Genomic DNA, 17,870 nt, shown 5'->3' on the forward strand with positions numbered 1-17,870 from the left:
AACATATGACTGAGAATCAGACTGAGAAAGCAACACAACTCATCAAGTTCACACTCTGAAACAAGGGTTTTCAGCGTCGGCACTGCTGACATTTGAGAAGGCTGTCATGTGTATTCAAGATATTTATCAGCATTCTGGCCTCTACCCACTAGATGCCTGTAGTCCACCTGCCAATAATAATTTTTAAAAAAAGTCTCTAAACATTGCCAAATGTCCCTTGGAAGGCAAAATCACCCTTGGGTTGAGAACCACTGCCCTAAAAGGATGTTGACCAAAATGTACATCCTTACTAGAGTCTGTTCTCTTTTGTTTTGTCTTTTGCTTCTCTGTTGAGTCTATAAAGAACAAATAAAGGGCTTCCCTGGTGGTTCAGTGGTTAAGAGTCTGCCTTGCAACGCAGGGGATACCTGTTTGATCCCTGGTCTGGGAAGATCTCATGTGCTGAGGAGCAACTGAGCCCACACTCCGCAACTACTGAAGCCCGTACATCTAGAGCCCATGCTCTGTAATAAGAGAACCCACCGCAACGAGAAGCCCGCACACCACAAGAAGAGTAGCCCCCGCCAGATGCAACTAAAGAAAGCCCGCGTGCAGCAAGGAAGACCCACCACAACCAAACAAGAAAAAAGATTTAAAAATCTTAAAAAAAAAAAAAAAAAGTTAGCATGTCACTTTAAGAAATACAATTCATAAATGATATAAAAGATTTAAAAATCTTAAAAAAAAAGTTAGCATGTCTCTTTAGGAAATAAATTCATTAATTATTAATTAAGAAAATGCTCATTATTTCTTCAGCTTGTATACTATTTTTCAATGACTAATACACAGATGTTTTCCTGAATATGGTATATTTATGAGTATTCAAAGGTTAAACAAAGAAACCTGCAACAACTCAAAATAGACCCAGATTTTAATCTGTAATATATTAAGAATCTCTCTGAAATGTCAACAAAAATACTTTCAAATGCTTCAAGTAAAATAATTTATTGAGCACTTACACTGTGATGTTCCAAGTGTTTTACAAGTATTTTCATTTAATCTTCAGGAAACTCCTGCAGTTTTTTGCAGTATCTCCATTTTATAGATGAGGAAACTGAAGGACAGACAGGTTAGGTGGCCTCCCCAAGGTCACACATGAAATAAGGGCAGAGACAGGAGTCAAAGCAGGTAGTCTTGCCTCATGACCTGTACCCTTTACCACACGCTATACCGTCAGTAGCCATGGAATCACTTTTCTGTCACATCTGTATCGATTCAGAAAGACAACCATTCAGGAAACATCCCTACAATTAACAAAGGCTGCATCTTCAACTTGCATAGAAGCTGTGATGGAGAGAATAAGGACTCCCCAACCAAACGCCCACATCCTAATCCCCAGAACCTGTGAACACGCTACCTGACGTGGCAAAAAAAAGGACTCTGCAGTTGTGATGAAGTCAAGGATTTGACAATGGAGAGATTATCCGTGTGAATAGGCCCAGGGTAGTGCCTAGGATCCTTACAAGTGAAAAGGGGATGGAGAAGAGTCAGAGAGAGGTTTGAAGACGCTCTGCTCTGGCACGGAAAATGAGGAAGGGGAACATGGGCCAGGGAACGCAGGCACCTCTAGAAGGTGGAAAAGGCCGGGAGAGTCTCCTCAAGAACCTCCAGGAGGAACGCAGTCCTGCTCATACCTTGATCTTAGCCCCATGAGACCCACGGAGGCCTTCCAGCACCCAGAACGATAAGATAATAAATGTGTACTGCTTTAAATTTTGTTGTGTTTAAGCCGCTAAGTTTGACAACATTTGTTAGTGAGTCAACAGGAAACTAATGCCGTGTCTTCTCTGACGGCATTTCTAAACACTCCCTTTGTCTTTATTAGTTCTACTGCAAAATAGGTAGGGAGGAGCAAAATTCCCTTAGATTCCTTAACCTAAGATTTGGGGAGCACGAAACAGAAATGTCACTTGCAAAGGTTTTAGCCCACCACAACATGAATAGTCCTATCTATGGATACAAAGATGCTAATGTGACCTACGACCTGCCCCTAGACAGCCAGAAGCCTTTAGATTTTAATTGCTAAGAAGGTGTTGCTGCCACCTTTAACAATGCAGAAGGGAAGGAAAGGATTTCTTCCCATTTTGTTACCACAATCACTGCCACTGTCCATGCTCTGGATTTCTAGTCAGAGACGTGACACAAAAAACGAAAAGGCAGTAAAGCCATCATCATGCACGACATGATAATGTTATGGATCCTTTCATTACTAAAATACTGTATCTTTCAATCAGACAATCAAAATCTTCAGGCCACACTGGAATTTGTGGTTGATTTTCACAAAATTATGTGATGGGTATGGAGAAAACTTGCAGTAGTAAAGACAGCACTACGGTAAGAGCTATTGTTTAAATGTCTGTTAAACATGTAATAGCCACAGTTAATAAAGCCCCCTTGCAGCCATCCAAAAGAACTCTACCAAGCCAACATTTTGTCTAATGAACAACCTCTCACTGGAAATTTATTTGGTAAAGGTGAATAATGTATATGTTGCCTAAATAAAAAGATTTTCATTCACATTTCAAAACATTAACTATTTAAGCCTATGTACAGGAACAGATTAGTAAAAATAACACCCTTTTCACACTTACCATGCTGGCATTTAAAGATCAGAACTTAAATCACCCAATTTACTGGAAGAGACATTTGATCTCTGACTACCCACAGATAACTCAAACCACTATCAAACAGTGCTTTTATCAGGTAAAGTGCCCATGTCTGCTGCGCAGTGATGTCCATTCAAAGATGATAAGTCAAAACACCACACTGGAAAACCAGAGTTTGGCAGCGCTCTCTGTTCCGACCAGTGGCAAACAAATAAGTGATTTCAAGTAAATCCCTTAATCTCTAAGAGGTTAGGAAATAAGGCTGAATACTCAAAAACCGACCATGGAAATATTTTCTCACTTGTTTTTCCATTTTGTCAATTGTATGATGTTTTATGTGGAGACGATTTATTTAGTACATATGTGTATGCCTGGACAAAAGTCTCTTTTTAAAATAAGAGTTCCCAGAGAAATGCTTCTATACAAAATCATTCTAAACTAATCCCATATATTGCTCACGCCAACATCACCAAGAGAATCAAAAGCTGACCCTCACCCTGCCTATACCCAGACTCTAAGTGGCTTCTTATTCCAGATATACTAATATATCTAATTCCCCACAAAGTCTTTTTCTCCTTTTGTTTGTGACATGGTTTATTACTGAACATCAACTATGTACCAGGCCCTGTTCTAGGTCCTAGGAAATCAAAGGAAATATGATCCTAGTCTCATGGAGCTTAAAGAAGCATGAAAATTTCAGATGATGATAAGCTATCAATACTATAAAACAGGATACAGTGACTGCAGGATACAGTAACTCCTGGATTGTTATCAAAAGGATTAGTAGAATCCAAACCAGGAATTAGTCATATAGAAAAACTGGAGGAAGACATGTGAAGAAGTGATTACCAGCCATATCTTTTATTTTCTTTCAAGTTCTCTTTGTCTCAAAGGCTTCCGAGGCTATAGTAAAAAGATTTAAATAACAGTTTATAGTCACTTATTCCACGTAATATAAGAAGTTTAAGATTTCAACATTATTTAACCATAATGACGCCAAAAAAATACTGAAATGAAACCATTTTATTGATCAGTTGTACACAGTCTGTTTATAACTGCAACAATCAAAAGTTTTTAAAAAGACTTTTATAAATTGTTTTACTTAAAATTTTTAAATATTTAAAATTTGTATGGTATAAAATAATCAAATAACTAAGTTGTTTCCTGTAAATGATTTACTATCTAAAATAATGAGCATTTGAAAAAATGAGATGTTAAAATCCCAACCCCACAAAAACACAATATACCATAACCACAAGGGCAAAAAGGGTGAAAATGTCCACTTCTATTTAATTCCTTCCCTTAAAGAATACCTAAATTTGGGCTATGTGATTAATTTTAAACAACGTAAAATTAAATAAAATTTAGTTCTCAAGTACACTAGCCACATTTCAAGTGCTCAAAATCCACAGTGACGAGTGGCCACTATACCGGCCAGCCAGAGACAGGGTATTTCCATCTCTGCAGAAAACTCTATTGGTCAGTGTGGATGTAAATCATTTCTCCAATTTGACCCAAACACAAACATCCTAAAAAAAGCTTATAAACATAAAGGTGATAATACATTTTTTTCAAGAAACTGGTGAACAATACTGTAAAGCTCGACAGAAATCACATACAAGGAAATTGAGCAATCAGACCTGCATGCCACATAAGGTAAGATAAATCAGGGACAAGGGAAAATGTGCTCTGACTTTGGCCTTGAAGTCGTGAGCCTTCGGTTTTCGTTGTGATTCTACCTCTCTGGCTTGGCTTCATGAATTCTGAAGACATACAACATGTTAGGACTTCTGTTTACAGCCCATAATAAAGGTTAAATGAGGTGATCCAGGTCACCTGAAATGACCCCAAACAAGGGGAAAACGAACTATGATTCCTCCCAGTCACCAACATATAAATGTATGGTTTGGATATGCATGCTGACAAGAACATGTGATTTTAAAAATTAACTTTATTGTCTCACCTACCCTATTGATATTATTTAAAGGCGTTAATTATTTGCAATAGCAAACAATTACATTGAATTCACAACCAATACCTATTTACAAAAATAAGATTTTAAGGGTAAAGCATGATCACCATATTTCTTTCTACAAAATTCACTAAATAAGGGATCAAAATGTGTTAGAGAAGTGGCACTTTTTCTTATCATTTTTAATTTTTCTGAGTGTATACCACTAGTAATAGAGCAACACTATTTTTTTTAAACTTTTGCTCTTGTAGTAAGGTATAGCCGATAAACAAACAATGCTGTGACAGTTTCAGGTGAACTGTGAAGGGACTCAGCCATACACATACATATATCCATTCTCCCCCTAACTCTCGTTCCATCTAAGCTGCCACAGAACACTGAGCAGAGTTCCATGCAGCAACACTATTTTTAAAACATAATTGTTATAAACATAACTACTCCATAATCTGTTTTAACTCCAGTGTCATCACCTCAAATATATTCTAAAATTTTCACTTAATAATTTTCCACTAAACATACGTTAAGAGAAAGATGATGGTCAAGGACATTAAAATATCCTGGAAAAAGGAGTGAAGTATGTGAAATTAAACACAATTAGTGAATGAAATATAAAAACAAAAAAAACCCAAAACCCCACTCTATAATTTCATTTAACCAGGAGCCCTCTCACTAAATACTGTCATACAATTTTCACTTGACTATTAAGTTACTATTCCATTAAGTTACACAACATTTTAGGTTGCTTTGTAGTTCTTATTTTTTCCTGACTAAACCACATTACTATTGAACTTCCTTGCACCAATACAAAACACCCAATTTCCCTTATCTGTTTGGTTTAACCTCGCCATCCTCACTTTGTTCTTGACCACATTGGGTAACAACAGATATGGCAACCACTGAAAGAAAATTCACATCAAATTATTTTCCAATCCCTTACTTACGTCAAGGAGACTAGCTCACAGTGAAAATTATGACAGACATGTGACTTACATCCGTCATCTTGTTCTACTTACTATGAAGTCTAGTAAACTAACAAGTTCATCCACATAGTTTCCTTCCTCTTTCCCTGGCAAAATGTTTAATTATAGTAAATTGGTCTGAGATTGTTAAAATTTTACTTTCTTTTACCATAGCAAGGCAATGTATCACAGAAATGATATGTAGTTTTTAAAGTACTAAGCAATTTACCATAACATCTAAAATGATAATTTACTAAGTTTATCTTTCCTATAAAGACCAGTGTTTTTTTCATTTGGTTCATCACTTTAGTATTTTAGGTTCAATTGCATTCAACATTTCACCTTTAAAATAAACAATGAAGAAAACATAAGGGACTTTATACCATATATTCAAATTTTACATTATCACTTATTTGCTTCATCAGAACACGAAGCACTGGTGAAGCTATAGCCATCAAGCTGTTGTAATAACAACAGTGGAAGTAAATTTCGACTGGAAAGTTAACTTCATGTTTATACTTGCACCAGCATGAATTCTCTTTACCAACTGAGAAACACCCATATAACCCATGCAAAGATCGGCTCAAGCACTAATTACCATTCAACCTTTAACATCTATGGAAGTGCATTTAGGCCAACTGAGTTCACATCTTCACCCAAGAAACATCTGACTAAAGAATAACTCATGTTGCATGTTATTTTTCTTATATTAAAAAAACATTTATTATCAGCTACGTGCCCAGTCTAGTTCTAAGTACTCTCTAGCACTTCTAGTTTGGATCCCTATAATTTCCAAAAGTAGTCATTTTTTCATCTCTACTTTAGAGGTAAGAAAACATTGAGCCCCAGTGGTAAGAGGTATGGTGGGGATAAGAACTGAGTTCTCCTTGACTCTTGCCCTATAGTCCACTGCCCGTTTTTTTTTTTTTTTTTTTAAAAAGGATGTTTTGTTAAATGGCTCAAAGCAAACAGAACAACTTTCAGGGTGAAGGTCAGTCAGAGCAAAGCAAGTCTCTTAATAAAAACAAAGCCGTACTTTTTATATGATGACAAGTTTGCTACAGTTGATTATATAGGTATAGCATACTTTCCATAGACAATTTCTAAAAAAAGATGTTTCTAAATAAAATTTGAATGAAAAGAAAGGTATTTTAAAACCATATACAATACTGTCTCATTAAAGGCATCTTGAACAGAAAGATGATTTTATAATTCAAAAAATCTACCACATACTTTGTCATGTTTTCTTAACATAGGAATATGAGCATCTTGTTATCATAGGTGAGTTTTAAATCAATGCATACACAGATACAAAGTATGCATCAGTTATATCTTAATAAAGCTGGAAATAAAATTTTTCAAAAATAAATGCTAGGAATTATAAAGGAAAAAACTATACCACACAAGCTGCTGTGTCCTTGTATACTTATACTACACTTTTAAAAACCACAAATAAATGCAATTTTTAAAAAACAAAGCCTCTATGATATTGCTGGGAGTTTAAATTTGTTTGAACCTTGCTGGAAATGTTCTAAAATTGACTGTGGTGACAGCTGAACAATTTTGTGAATATACTATAAACCATTACACTGTACATTTTAAATGGCTGATTTGTAGAGTATGTGAATTATTTTTCAACAAAAATGTTATTAAAAAACCTTTCTTAATTCTACATTTATTGTAATGAAATCATCAGTCATATAATTTTTTAATATTTAAGATTCATCAAATTACAATATCTATCTAAAAACTGCAAACTGCCTAAAATACCATCGACAGAATAATGATAAACAGATATGCCACACACATACAATTATATATATCAAGTTAAAAAAAATCACATTCTCAAGAAAATTTATTTCACAATAAAGCAGGTTATAAAATGATATTGTGCACCATTACAATTTGTCCAAAAAAAAAAAAAAAAAAAGCATAGGAAAGACACCGGAAGGATACAGAACAAAATGTTAACTGCAGCTATTTGCAGTTGGTAAGATTTCAGGGGATTATAATCTTTATATCTTACTGCAGTTTTCAATTTCTCTATAATAAATAAGACTTACATAATTTAAACATAATAAATGTTTTTAAACTAGCAGCCACTTTGGAAAGGACAATTTTCCATTAAAAATTAAAAACTAATAGGGCTATCAGCATTTCTTTGGGGTGCTACCTGTGTAGACCTATAGGCATAAAGGTGTAATTTTTTAATTAATGCCTTAACCTCAATACCTTAATTCCATTACACAATAAAATAAATTCTAATGATCAAGGCTTACATGTACAGGTGATAACATAGAAAACATGAGATGACCAAAAGCATATTAACCTTACTTAATACACAAAACCAAATTACCTAATTTAGGTTTAAAAACTGTATCAAATCATGTTTGTTTCCATATCTAGGAAAACATATATGCTCATTTCAAGATTGAAAATAAACATTTCTCTTTCTTGCAGGAGGAAAAATTAGCTAGGCATGTATTTAACGTTCACCCAACATAAAAAAGAACAACATTCTACTGGAATTCTAGGTAAAGCATAACAAGAAGCTTCTTACCACAACCAAACATGAAATACCATATTCTGATGTATTTGGATCCTGAAGAGATCATGAGAAACACAGAGGGCTTAAAATAACAAAATTTCAAAAGCCAGGAAGAGGCTTTATGTATGCAGATGTCCTTTGTCATTTATAAAAATGTCCTTCACAAAGTCACGTTGGAGAATTTTACTCAAATAGACTGTGTTCATCAGGTAGTCAGAGAGGAAAAAAATTCAACTTTTTTCTGCTATCAAAATCCTCCAGAGACTTCCTTGGCGGTCCAGTGGCTAAGACTGCACTCCCAATGCAGGGGGCCAGGTTCGATCCCTGGTCAGGGAACTAGATCCTGCATGATGCAACTAAGACCTGGCACAGCCAAATAAATAAATGTCTTTTTTTTTTTAATTCCCTAAAAAAAAAAAAAAAAACCCTAAAGCCAACATTTAACCTTTCCCAATCTATAAGAAAATAGTCTAGAAATCGAGGGGAGCATATTAAAATAGGTTTCTCCAGTTAAGAAAGAAATTTGGTTCACCTAGCCAAGATGCAGTGAGGGTAAAACTCAGGATGCACCACAGATGAAGAGTCACACAGGCTGCCACTGCTGACTGCTTCTCAGGTTGGTACTTTTCCTCATGGTTACATTAATGTGAAAGCAAGAGAGTCAAACTAGTTTTTGTAAATAAGATACTTAAGTTAGGAGATTATTGATATAGGCAAATCTGACATTTTCGAAGCAAAAGCCATTGTTAAGAGTTTGCACATAAATCTAAAACCAGTAGTCACTGAATCTGACCAGAAAGTGTAACGGAGACGAACTCTGAAGAAACAACTTTGTGTAACACAGCATGATTGTTGTAGGATTCAGCATTATTTTTTTCCACGTTCATTAGTAAAGCACCAAGATTTCAAATCACTAAATGACTACACCAAATGTTGGGAAACTTTTTTTTTTTAATTGTCTAGGTAACACTTTGATAACAACAAAAACTGGTAATTCAGTTTTTACTGAGTGTTGACCCCTCCCTCTTGGTTATTCATTTTTCCGCTTAGTTTTCAGCACACCATTATCCCTCAAGACCAACTACAACTACAGCAATATCACTTAAACCAATGAGGCTGTCTTTGCAGCTTTTCTTAAAGGACTTATTACCTGGGACATGACTCCATGATGTCCACTTTCTAATTGTTTGTTTATACTGTACATTTAGGTTTTATGCTTTTTTTATAAATATGTCACATTTTACAACTTAAAGTCTTTAAAGAGGGCTTTTAAGGTTTTGTTTTTTATGTATTGCTTTCTTATGACTCCACAGTAAGACTCACCAGACACAATACCGTCTTGCCTAAGGCCAAAATGCCAGTAGGCAAGCCTCCACATGAGACTTCCTAATCTTCGTTATCTCAAATCAATTTGATAAACTAAATTTTGTTTCACCCACAAAATCCAAGGAAGCCACATATTTCTTTAATTTAAAATGCCTACTTATTTAAATTGAGTTAAATAATCCTTGGGCTTTCCAACTTCACACACACACACACACACACACACACACACGCACACACGTTACTGTGCTGGAATTCTATCAAACAGGCTTCCCCAGTGGCTCAGAGGTAAAGAATCCACCTGCAATGCAGGAGACTGTGGAGATGTGGGTTTGACCCCTGGGTCAAGAAGATCTCCTGGATGAGGAAATGGCAACCCACTCCAGTATTCTTGCCTGGAGAATCCCTTGGGCAGAGAAGTCTGGCAGGCTACAGTCGCTGGGGTCGAAAAAGACTGGGACACTCTCAGAAGGTGTCATGTAACAGCAAAGGATTATCAGACCGTAATATTCATACTCAAACATTGTTAAAAGGAAACTATATGAAAGTAAATTTTTTTTCATTTTCGTACTCGCCTTCCTCTCAATATAATTCTAAACCTAGATGAAAAAGGGAACCTAGTATAAAGAGCTTTCATTGTAGATCACTCAGTGATAACACAGATGCACATCTATTGATAAAATTTAAAAATAAGCCAAAAACCATTTATCAAAGAGCTTTTCAAATCCAAAATCTTTCAACAGGCAGATGTGCCTTAGAAGTAACGACACACATCCGTTTAGTAAAAATTGAACATTTTCTAAATCACAAAATTTTAAATATGCCTTTTCCCTTATTGTCATGTATGAGCACAATGTAACACAGAAGTGTTTAAAAATACTCATTAAGTCCTTATTAAGGTCAACAATAAAAATGAAACAAAAACCCTCTATTTAAAAAAGTGTTAGATAGTCATAGTATAATCAATTCCTTAAATTTATCTATATTTATATTTATTAAAAGATTAGCCTGCAGAAGTAAAACTCACCATTCATTTAAAAACTCAAATGCTGGACATGTTGTTTATTAACAAATGAATAAATCAGCTGCTCTTTCAACATATAATACAAACTTTTTTTTTAAGTAAAACTAAAAACAGCATTGCATCAAAAACAGATTTTATGGATATCAAATTCTAAACCTTTCTAAAGCTCTAATGATTTTAATTTTTTAAGTGTTTAAAACAGATTTTTTGTTTTAAAAGAACTCGATGAATAAGTATCCATGGTTATGAATTTTCTTCTTATAGTAAAAAATAATTTAAAACAATCAATGGTGCCTATGATTTTTTTAAAAAAACTTGTCCTCAATTAGGTGCTTTTAGCTCATTTAACAAACTTACTACTGTCTGAATCTTCTTTCCAAATTCTTTTCCAGGACCAAGCTGGACCTCTTCTTTTTTTAAATTTCATTGACAATTTAATTAAAACAGGAAAAATTCTGCCAAAGCTACTTGATTACTCAAAACAAAATTCAAGATACCTGGGCAAGACTCACTTATACATGTAAAAATATTCTGTGCATATGATATATGTACGGCATGGTGAACAAAGTATGGAAAAAAAGAAAAGCCTTGACCTCACTGCAAGTTAAGCCCCTTGCGCTCACTATACTAACCATGCCTAACCTTGAGTATTCCCCCTCACCTTGAGCTTTGACAGAAAGCACAAGTACATTCACAATAATTAAGTAACATGATGTGGTATAAAGTAGCGGTCTCCAACTTTTTTGGCACCAGGGACCAGTTTTGTGAAAGATAATTTTTTCTAGAGACCAGGGTGGAGGGGTTGGTTTCAGGATGATTCAAGAGCATTACATTTATTGCACACTTTATTTCTACTATTATTACTTCAGCTCCACCTCAGTCATCAGGCATTAGATATCTGAGGTTGGGGACCCCTGGGATAAAGAGTCAGGAAACAGGTTTGTTACCGAAGCCTTGGACTTAACTTTTTGGTCTCAGTGATTTCTCTTGTAAAATAAAGTAGTTGGACTATACCTCTTCTATATAAAGAGGCTGTCAGGGACTTAATTCAGGATCTGCTATACTACTTATAACAGCAAAAACTTGTTAACAACGTCCTATTCCAAATAATGGAATACTATATAACCCTTAAAAAATTAAAACAAGAAAGCTGTAGGTCCATGTGTGCTGGTTTGCAAAGATGTCCCAGGTAGCCTATTAAAACAAAAAAAGCAAAATGCGAATAGTGTGATCCAATTTTATGTATTTTAAGACAAACGTATATACATATGTACAGGAATTTTCTAGGAGGACACACAAGAAACCTCAAAATGGTTATTGTGGAGAATGGAGTGCTAACCTTAAAAAAATCTCTCAGTCTCTCTTAATATTTGAAACCCCACACAACTGTTGGAAGGATAGAAGGAAATCATTCACAAAAGTCACTTAGCCCAGAACATGTTTAGAGGACAACAACTATCAGCAGCTATTACTAGTGTTGTTATGATGAACTCCAGAAACTGAATACCCAGTTTCTGGATACTTAGAATCCGACAACTGACTGAGGACTTTGACAATTCATTCAAGCATGACCAACCTCAAGGCAACCAATTTCCTTTACCCAAAACTCATTCAATCTGATCAGTCTAAGAAATCACATATCTATTAACTTAAAGTAAAAAAAAAAAAAGCTATCACAGGCCACAGGTGAGCTAATGATGGACATGGTAATGAGAGCAAAGTCTGGATTTTAATTAAGAATCATCTATTCAGAGTAGCCTTCCTCATTATATGACTCCCTAGCCAAGGAATCAGAATACTCAGGGGAGCTGGGCAGGGCACCTTTCTCTTTACAAAATTCTGAATCTTCACAAAAGGCTGAATTTATAGGAGTACTTTTTTTTAAGTAATGCAAGCTTCCAAGAATCTTTTCTTATTTTAATACACAACAGTCTCTCATTTTCCTAAAAATGTATGGCACTGTTAGTTCATTTACAAATTAACTACAAATCACATGTCAATCAAGCAGGAGATATAAAAATGAAACCACCATATAAAGAAATTCCAAAAAAAAAGCATATTGAACAGTTTTTTTGAGAGTAGCTTTTCCTCATAAGATTCTTTAAAAATTCAGGCTGAATATTATCAAATCAAAAACACTCCAAGCTGTAAATCTAACCCCTCTTCTGAAAGTGCTCTCCCAGAGTAACACTCTAATAATTTTCTATTTAATTTTTCCAAAAGACCAAGAACATATCTTAAAACTCTATTTAACAACTTAAAAGGATAATGCACTAAGATTAAATCAAAATGTAGTACAACTGGTTTGAGTCCATAAAATCATACTAAAATTTTAACAGGCTTTACTGGTATTAGAGAACAATTTCAATATCAATATGACGGATTAAAGTTTGGATTCCCCCAATTACAATAATATAGCAAAAACAAAAGGTCACTCACACATTTAATCCTTTTCAGTATGAAAATAAACCAGGCTCCACTTAGTTTATCTAAATTTGTTAGTATTTAAACCTTTAGAATAGTAAGTAACTATTTTCAAATCACACAAGTAGATACATTTGAATACATTAGAGTTACTGTTGCTTTCCTGGAGAGTGTGATCTGAAGTTCCCACCAAAAAAACCTGGCACCTAAACGATGCTCTGAGATCTGCATGCCTGCTTCACAGATCATTGCACTGTGCTGAACTGACATTTGGAGATTGTATTGAGCAACTGTATGGAAGCAAGGGGAAGGGATGCAGGAGGGTTTATTTTTAAAAAGAAAACATTTAACACACCCATCCTCTATAAGCAAGAGCTATCAGAAAAATCTTTTAAAAATACACACATTTCTAATTTTCCAACACTCGAACTATAGAAAGTAGATATTCTACCACAGGAGACCTTCCAATCCCCTCTTCTCCCCCACAGTGTTTTGCCAAGAGCACAAGCCCAAGTAAAACAACCCAGGCAATTTCCTTGTTTACTCAAAGAATTGCAGAAAACACGTTGACTGCTTCGGAAGCTTCTGAAACAAATGCATTTCCAATATTTAAAAGACTTTTCATGAGCATGCTTGAAATAGAGAGACTAGTTATGATTCCTTCACCCAGTATTAAATACTTTTAACTTTATTAAAAGGGTTAAATTTTACACTGAAGCTCATTAGCATGCCGTGTTCGCAACCAGCAGGAAGAGGGAAAAGAGAGGTGAGAGAAAGCAGCGAAACACACAAGATGGAAAACATTACTACCTCCTTTGGTGGATATAAATAATTTTATATGACCCCAAGATGTATGGGAAGAGTTCATGAATAGAAAGAAGGGGGGTTAAAAATCTGGACTGGCCCCTTCTAGAATCCTACTGATGTCGGAGACAAGAAGGAATTTATTTACACTGCAGTGCCTGGCAGCAAACATGGCTGCCCCTGCCCCCTTTAAATCTGAATAGTCTTCACTCCCTCACCAAAACCATCAAATTATGGCCATGGCTATCCCTGTCTTGCTACCATTACAGGAACACACCTTCTCCTCCCTCAAAGCAGTAAAACCCACACCTCTCCATTTCACAACACCATAACCACTAGCTTCTCCATTCTCGAGCCTTGAAAGAAAACGCACAGAATACACAAATATAGGAACAAAAGGCTTTCCCTTCCTAACACTCCAGCAATCCCCCTGCTCCATCTTTTCCTCCCACTCTGTGACGCTTGGTTCGTAGTTCTCACCCCTTGTCAACATTCAGTTCATTTCCTTCCCGAGCCCAATCCTGGGTCTCCCGGTTTCCTGAGTCTATTTCCTATCTTCCGATTACATCCTGTCTCAATCACTTCTTATCCTTTTTTCCTAATCCACCTTTTCCTCCACTTTCATTCCCTCATAGCTCCCTTAGGGCCTCGTCTCTCCATCACATTCCTTCTCCTTCCCCCAGACTCTCCTCTAGTTCACACACTCCACCCCCAAACCTGCCTATTGCTCAGTCCGCCCAGGTCTCCCATCTCCGAACCCAACTCTTCTCCTCGCTCCCTGCCCCCTCCCCCGTTCCATCTTTATCCCCGCCCCCATCCCACCTCTACTCCCAATTCCCAGCTCAGCGCCACTCCATCCCTCATCCCAGTCCCTACCTCCCCAGCTCCACCTCCCAATCCCCTCCACACCCCGACCCTGCCCCATCCTTCCAGCCCCCCTCGAGCCCTTCCGGGCCACCCAGTGGTCCTCCCATCCCTGCTTAGGTCTTTCTCCCGATCCGGGTCCCATTCCTAGGTCGCCCCCTCCTCAGCCCTCCCTTCCAACACACACACACACACACACCCCCCCTCACACTTTCTCTCTCACACACATACAAGCGCGCATTCACTTTACCTTCAGTTTGTTCCATTCTAACCCCCCGGCCGTGTCAGTACGATCACAGGAGAGACACGGAGGCCCGGAGTGGGGCTGGGGCGCGGGCAGCCGCCGGGTCCGCGGCGGGAGGAGGCGGAACCAAGCTAGGCCTCATGAAATCCCCGGGCTAGATTTCCCCCGCGCCGGACGCCTCTGCCATGGCCGGCCGGCACCGAGGAGGGGGCCACGGCCGGGCCGGGCCGGGGCCGGCCGCGCAGCGAAAGGAGGAAGGCTGCGGGCGGGAGGGTGGGCGGCGGAGACGGAGGGATGGGGGTCGCCGCGCAGCTGCAGCTCCCACAGACGAGCCCGTGGCTGGCGGCCGGGCCGGGGCAGTAGGGTCCTCGGGGCTCGACGCGGCCTCGCGCGCCTCTCCGCGGGCGATCAGTGTGGACAGTCCCCCTCGGCCTCCGCCTCCGTCCTGGCCGCCCGCTGCCGCCGCCCGCTCCCGCCGCCGCCGCCACCGCGCACAAAGCCCCCCCCCACCCCGACTCTCTGGGCGCCCCCGCCGCCGCCGCCAAATCTTCAGCCGCTGATTGGCCGCTGGCCGCGGCGCCTGCCGGGAAATGCAGTCCGGGGCTGGGAGCGCCAAGGGCCGAAAGGAGGAAGAGGCTCGTCAGCCTGTGGAGAGGAGGAGCGGGGGTGGGGGTGGGGGGAGCCAGAAACGCGAGCCGCCTGGCGGAGTCTAGACGAGAAGTGAGACCGCAGGCGATCCGGGCGGAGAGACAGGAAGGTGCGATGCGGAGGCCGAGTGAAAAACAAAACAAAACTAGAGGACGGGGTGGAGGTTGGGCCGGTGAGGCCAAAGTGTGCTCGTGCGTATTCTTTGATGCTTGAGGAAATAACAGCGTCTGTCAGTCACCCGACGGCGGGACTCCTCGGGGTGACACCGCGAGGCCGTCCCCAGACCTTAGAAATCCCCCTGCAGACGGGCGCCCGGTTGATAAAGATGAGCGGGGGGGGGGGGGGGGGGGGGGAAGGGGGACAGAGATGTCTGTGCTTCCCAGACTGGCTCCCGCCCGACCGCTGTCAAAGAGGAGCTCAGCGTCCCACCCGGCGGCCTCAGACCGGAGCCCGTTGGGGGCCAAGCCCGGACCGCAGTTCTTCTCAGACGCCTCCCGGGCAGGCCTCAGGCCCCCGCACACCCGCTTCCTGCTCGCCCCGCGGGCCCGGAGGCTTGTGGGTAACGGGGGGGAAAGGCGGCGCAACCCGCACCCCGATCCCGAGGGCTCCCCGCCCATCACGTGCCAGGCCCTCGCCTGCTCGCCGGCCACACCTCCGCTTCGAGGGATGGGGGCGTTTGTCCTCGTCCAAGCTCACGCACGCAGGAAGGAGAGGGAGGAAGCGGGAGTCGAGATTCTCTGTTACCCTATATCCACACACCCCCACCCCATCCTAGGAAACTTATGTGAAACAATAAAAGGTCTCAGTGCGTGACACGGTAAACGAGTCTTGCAGGAGTGTGACGGTTTGGTGATATTTCCTGGGGCCTGGGGATAATGACTTAGGACGCGGCAGCGCAGACGTGAATGTACAAAGGAAACACAGGCAGCGAGATGAGGAAACCAATACTCGGTTCCGAGAATCATGAAGTCATATCACCCACTAGACGTTAGACTCTCCACCGACGTTACAGTGCGGGACCTATTTGGTACTGTTACGGGCAATTCCTGCTATCTTTATCTGTAAATACCACTTAAACAGGAAATTTAAAGAGTCCTACATATCAATGATTTTCATGGTTACTAATTATGGATTCGTTTTTAAAAAGCACCACCCTGTTAATAATGCTAAGTTATGATATTCAGGATTAAGCATCTCCATTACTATCCTTAACTATTTATACACCTCTACTTGTGTGGTTGCTATGCTTGTGATACCAGAAGTTAAAGGAATCAATAAAAGCACATTTTTCTTTGTTTTAAATGTCTTTTCAGAACACAAGTCTCCAAAGGTGATTCGTGAACTTATTTCCAATGTTTGATTCTATCTCCTGGAAAGAGAGGTTAAATTGGTCTTTTTTTTTCTTTCCTAAGATCCTTTCTACCTCCATCTTCTTTTCCAGCTTCCTGTATCTTTCTTGCTTTGTTGATAAGCGGTTTCCTTGGCCTGACACTTGGATTGTCCCCTTGAGGAGAATGTGGAAAATTATTCCCAGGGATTTTATTTTAATCTGCTTCTAAAGCTGTGCTGTCAAGAGTTTATGTAAAGTAAATGCACAGTCTCTTCCTGCATAAGATATACATTGTCAATAATATTTGGTCTGGAGCCATATTTAGGGAAATAACTTAAAAATAATAATTTCTATTTTTAGCATCTAACATTAGGTTCAGACATGCTTTCTCTTCTTCATAGAAAGTGAGCAAATAGCTCATTAAGAAAGCAACCTACAATTCTCAGGGCCAAGGTTAGGGAGGAAAAAAATTGTTTTTCTCTTCTGAAGATTATATTAAGAAACTCATTACATGATAAATAACTTATCCTGAGTGTAAAAAAAAAAAAAACCACCCACCAGGTCTGGTAACAGAAGGCAGACACTGCTTTGAACCAATGGATTTCAATAAGGAAGATTCTTAACCCTTCCCTTTTTATTTTTATTTTTTAACCCTTCCCTTTTTAAAATGGGATTGCTGACATATGGCCATGGTAGAAAGTCTAGCTCATCTTTCAAATACTGGGTTTGGAATCGCTCATCTGGTTTATGAATACTTAATGATTTTCACTGTGCCTGGTTGTAAATGAATACAATGCATGAATAAGAATAATTTCCCGGTATAAAATGTCTCCCAGGGAACTGAGAGGAATATTTTTGCATCTTTTATGATCTTTTCCAGAAAAGTACGTGTGCATGATAATGCAGTGATTAATTTATGAAATTAATGTGAAAAGTATACCTACCTAGCCTTTTAGAGTTCAGAATTTACCATTGGGAATTTTCAGGGAAGGAAAGGTACAGAAACCAAAGCTTTATAGATTTTAATTGTAGAAAACATAGAACATGAAGGGAAGCCTTTATGTGGAAAGTTGGCTATCAGACAT

The 17,870-nt window shown here is 39.0% G+C and overlaps 1 protein-coding gene across 5 annotated transcripts in view; it reads right to left on the bottom strand.

The window, feature by feature from the left end:
• Positions 1-15,309, bottom strand: part of NSD3 (nuclear receptor binding SET domain protein 3) — a 99,543-nt gene extending 84,234 nt beyond the window's left edge. For 2 of the 5 annotated variants that reach the window (XM_070781400.1, XM_019953262.2), the window contains exon 1: positions 14,814-15,309. The gene's annotated coding sequence lies outside the window, so the exon portion shown is untranslated. The remainder of the gene's footprint in view (positions 1-14,813) is intronic. The other 3 variants (XM_019953265.2, XM_019953263.2, XM_019953267.2) reach the window with 2 other exon arrangements.
• Positions 15,310-17,870: the final 2,561 nt, after the last annotated feature.

The sequence above is a fragment of the Bos indicus genome, chromosome 27 (genome assembly GCF_029378745.1).
Source record: "Bos indicus isolate NIAB-ARS_2022 breed Sahiwal x Tharparkar chromosome 27, NIAB-ARS_B.indTharparkar_mat_pri_1.0, whole genome shotgun sequence".
NCBI lineage: Eukaryota > Metazoa > Chordata > Mammalia > Artiodactyla > Bovidae > Bos > Bos indicus.